This window comes from Penaeus monodon, chromosome 9, assembly GCF_015228065.2.
Source record: "Penaeus monodon isolate SGIC_2016 chromosome 9, NSTDA_Pmon_1, whole genome shotgun sequence".
Taxonomy (NCBI): Eukaryota; Metazoa; Arthropoda; class Malacostraca; order Decapoda; family Penaeidae; genus Penaeus; species Penaeus monodon.
The window spans coordinates 1,324,018-1,328,846 of NC_051394.1; the positions used below are offsets into that span (position 1 = coordinate 1,324,018).

The window sequence follows — 4,829 nt, forward strand, 5'->3', positions numbered from 1 at the left end:
GAGCCTCACCAGATGGCTCTCGCGACCTCGGGAATATTCGGAGCCAATCATAATCGTTCTTTTCATTCTCGTAGGGAGATGGAGGGTTCTGATTGGTTAAGAAGGGCTGTTTCGTGAGCCGCCATCCGCGTTTCCGGTCGCGCCTTGTGAACACGCTTGAAGTTGATCGAATTATTCAATTATTCATCCATTAAATCGGCATAATCTAATGACGGGATGCTCTATTTTTACCCGGCCTGAATCATGCTTAAGCCGAGACCTTGTGTGAATCAATGCATTCTTAATGAACCTGAAACTAATCATGTTGGTTACGATTTTCGAACGGCGGTCTGACGATTTTTTTTTCTCTCTCGTTTTGCTGATCTGAAGTTAACGGAAGGCTATGCATAATTTTCCTAGACTGAGTTTCAATTAGTTTCGTAGCAGACTGGATATATATATACATACATATAATACATATATATATATATATATATATATATATATATATATATATATATATATATACATACACACACACACACACACACACACACACACACACACACACACACACATATATGTATCAATCAATAACGGTATGCTCATGCTTGAGCAGCCGTGGACCTCTCCACCATCCTTCGCCACTAAACTCGATCTTACGCTTTTCTTTCCACTTATACCATCGACAGCCCGCAAATATCTTTGATATTGTCGCTCAGTCTTGTCTTTGGTTTGCCTCTTCCTCTGTTTCCTATCACCATCCCTGTCAGCAAGTTTTTCTCAATACTTTTACTTCTCATTACATGACCAATAAACTTTAATTTCCTCTTGTTCAAGATGTCCAAAAGTCGGTCTTTACAATTTATTTCTCTCAGCACTTCATCATTCGTCTTCTTCTCTGTCCATCTAATACGCAGTACTCGTCTGTAACACCACATTTCAAAACTATTGATCTTTTTCTTGTCTATCTACTTCAACACCCAACACTCAGAACCATATGATGCAATTGGGAAAACTAATGAGTTCAATAACCTCAGCTTTGTCCGTAAGGTAATGCTTCGGTCTTTCCAGATGTTATTGAGAGCAACTGGGCGCTTTTGGCAATGGTAATTCTTCTTTTTATCTCCGGTGATCATCATATGTATTAGTTAAAACAGCTCCAAGATAAGTGAACTCTTTCACATTTTCCACAATCATTCCATTGATTGTAACATGTTCATCATTGTTCATTGCCGGTTATCTTTGAATCTTCATGATCTTAGTTTTCTTGGCATTAAGAAATAAGAAATATATATATACATATATATATATATATATGTTTGTGTATATATATACAGATATATATATATATATATAATATATTATATATATTATATATATATATATTATATATATATATAATTATTTTCCCCATCCCTTGTTGAATTCTCACTCTTAGATCATGTTTCTCCGTTTTCTTCCGCTGTGCAAAACTCTACGGGTTTTGGACCCCGCATTTCACATTCCCCTTTTACTTCGTTTTGTGCGGCGCGCATGATGAAAGGGAAGAGAGGCTGTGAATAATGGCGGAGCGAGGAGGAGGCGAGGGAGCAGAGGCGGCAGGTAACGAAGCGACAGTTAGGGAGATGCCACGCCAATATCTGAGAAATTCCATTAACCTGTTAGTGAAAAGCATGTCAGCTCCGTGTGGGGGGGAGGGGGGGAGGAGACTAGCCTCTGGTTCTTGAGCTTTTCTTTACTCTTCTTTCTTGGTTTTGTGTGTTTTTTTTTGTTTTGTTTATGTTTTTTTTTTAGGGTTATTGGTTTTCGACCTTTCTTATTTTCTTTTATCTTCTATTTTTTCTTATTTTTATTTTTAGTCTCTCTAAAGCATTTTCTTTATATCTTGTTCTCTCTCGTTCTCTTAATCTTTCATTCTTTCTCATTCTCTCGCATTCTTTCTTTCTTTCTCTCTCTTCTCCCATCCTCCCTCCCTCCCTCCCCTCTCTCTCTCTCTGTTGTCTCTTTCTCTTTTCTTCCCCCCCTCTCTCTCTCTCTTTCTCTCTCTCTCTCTCTCTTCTCTCTTTCTCTCTCCTCTCTCTCCTCTCTCTCTCTCTCTCTCTCTCCTCCTCTCCTCTCCTCTCTCTCTCTCTCTCTCTCCCTCTCTCTCTCTCTCTCTCTCTCTCTCTCTCTCTCTCTCTCTCCTCTCTCTCTCTCTCTCTCTCTCTCTCTCTCTCTCTCTCTCTCTCCCTCTCTCTCTCTCACTCATTCTCTCTGCCTCACACACTCACTTCATTTCTTTCTTCCTCTCTCCCTCCTTTCCTACTCCACTACCCCCCCCCCAAGTTCTCCTCCCAACCAGCCATAATCAGTCACTATTTTCTCTCTTTCAGATTGCGTGAAGATTTGCGTGCGCCAACCCCCGTTTCTCTACGTCACTGCGACCACCTCCTTCTCGACGCCGACCTTCTACTCGCAGTGACCTCCTCCTCGACACCGACCTCGTCCTCGACAGCAACCTCCTCCTCCTCCTCCTCCTCCTCGAAACCACCCTCCTCCTCGCAGTGACCTTCTCGAAACGTCCCTCCTCCTCGAGACCCACCACCTCCTCCTCGAGACCCACCACCTCCTCCTCGAGACCCACCACCTCCTCCTCGAGACCCGCCACCTCCTCCTCGAGACCTGCCACCCTCCGCCCTCGCGACCATGCCTGCCTCGCGCCGCAGGAGACCCTCGTGGCTACCCCTTCGCCCCAACCGCGCGAGCACGACGCCACGACCCGACGCCACGACCCGACGCCACGACCCGACGCCACGACCCGACGCGACGAAGTGAGGGAACGGAAGTCGCGAGGATAATGAAGGGAGGAGGAGAGAAATCAGAGGAACCGACGAAGGAAGGCTCGAGGGCGAGGGGCGTGACCTGCGTCGAGGAGTAGCTGAGGGGGGCGGCGGGCGGCGGTTGGCTCCCGAGGGCGATGAAGCTCTCCTGAAGGGAAGTGGACGAGAATTGGGAATAGTGAAGAAGAGGAGGAAGAGTAGGAAAATACTGAAGAAGAGGAAGAATAGTGAAGACGAGAAGGAATAGGAAGTAGTGAAGAAGAAGAAGAAAAAGAAAAAAAAAATGTGAAGGATAAGAAAAAAAGGAGGAAGAGGAGAAAGAAGGATATTTCCTTTAATGAGAGGAAATAGAGAAAAAAGTGAAAAAAGAAACGGAAGAAGAAGAAGAAGAAAAAATTACTTCTCAGAAGGAAAAGAAGGAAAAGAAAAGAATAAAAAAAGAAGAAGAAAGGGATAAAAACAGAAAGAAAAGAAAAGAGAAAAAGAGGGAAAAAGAGAGAAACAGAGAAGAGGAAGAAAGGAGAAGAAAAATAATCGTCCCAGTGACAACAGAGAAGAATAAAAGGAAGAGAGAAGAAAGGAGAGAATAAGAGAAGAATAAACCTCACAAGAGAAGAGGAATTAGACGAAAGAAGAAGAAGAAGAAGAAGAAGAAGAAGAAGAAGAAAGAAACAAAGGGAGATAAGAAAGGAATTATCAATAAAAAAAAGAGTTTTTGGAAGTAACTTACACACTGCCAGATTCCTCGAGTAAATTTTACGAAGACCGAAAGAGTAAGAAAAAAAAACGATAAACGAGGCGCAAGGAAGCAACATTTTAACCACTTCTTCTAAAAAAAGAACAACAAAGAATACGACAAAGGATAAAAAGAAAAACAGAGAAAGAGAAAAAAAAGGGAAGAATTGTGTTGGTAAAAGTGCGCAAAAAGTGTTAAGAAAAAAGAAAAGATGTTAAAAGGTGTTTAAAAAAAATAGAACAAAATAGAATAATAAGATAAAATATAGGAAGAGGAAGACAAAGAAAAAAAAAACATAATACCGTCTGAAAGTAAATAAAATAGCTCCGTAATCCCCAAGTCATCCGGGAACTGAGTCGCGGAGGAAGAGGGAGAGAAAGAGAGAAAGAGAGAAAGAGAGAAAGAGAGAGAAAGAGAGAGAGAGAGAGAGAGAGAGAGAGAGAGAGACAGAGAGAGAGAAAGAGAGACAGAGAGAAAAGGAGTGACGGAGAGAGAAAAAGAGTGACGGAGAGATAAAGAGTGATAGAGAGATAAAGAAAATAAGAGAGAGAAAGAGAGTGATATATAGAGAAAAAGAGAGACAGAGAGAAAAAGGGGGAATAAGAGAGGAGAGACGAAGAGAGGAGAGGGATAATTGGAAGGAACGAGACTTAAAAAAAAGAAAAGAAAAAAGAGAGAAAAAAAGAGAACAGACAGTCTGTTACTAAATCAGGAAAAATACGAGTTTTTTTTTCTGAATAGGTGATCTTCTTACACAATTAGACACGTATCCCCGAAGAAAATCTCGACATCACCCAATCTTTTCCCTTCTGTTTCCCGAACGAAGGAATAAGCAGAAAGCAGAGTGCTAAAAAAATCGGAAATAATGACCGAAAAATAGACTAGAGAATTCGCAACAGCCAATTTCCGCGAACATTCCAGAATTTTTCGAATTCGCGCGCAAATCCAGCCGAGTCGCGTGTTTCCAAGATGGCGCCAAAGACGGCTTTCGAAAACGGACGAACGAACGAAAGAGATAAAGAAATAATGCCAGTGAACTCTCTAACGCATTCCTTAAGCCTTATGGAACCTTTGAAATACATGAGTTTATATTCGGAGATTATTTGTACCATTGCGTGAGAGAAAGAAAGAAAGAAAAAAATTTGTGTGTGGATTTCTTCCGTTAATGAATGTGCGATCGTCTTTTGTTTTTTCCCGCGCTCGTTTAATCTTTGCATTCGATCCTTATATAAAAAAAAAAAGACAATGGCCGAGTACAAATCAAAGGTATACAGACACTCTTAAGTGACTTT

The 4,829-nt window shown here is 41.5% G+C and overlaps 1 protein-coding gene across 1 annotated transcript in view; it reads left to right on the top strand.

Moving 5' to 3' along the window:
- Positions 1-4,107: 4,107 nt before the first annotated feature.
- The window catches only part of LOC119577281 (gastrin/cholecystokinin type B receptor-like), a 4,320-nt gene continuing 3,598 nt past the window's right edge, over positions 4,108-4,829 (top strand). The window contains exon 1 of the mRNA XM_037925027.1: positions 4,108-4,829. This exon is cut by the window's right edge and continues 430 nt beyond it. The gene's annotated coding sequence lies outside the window, so the exon portion shown is untranslated.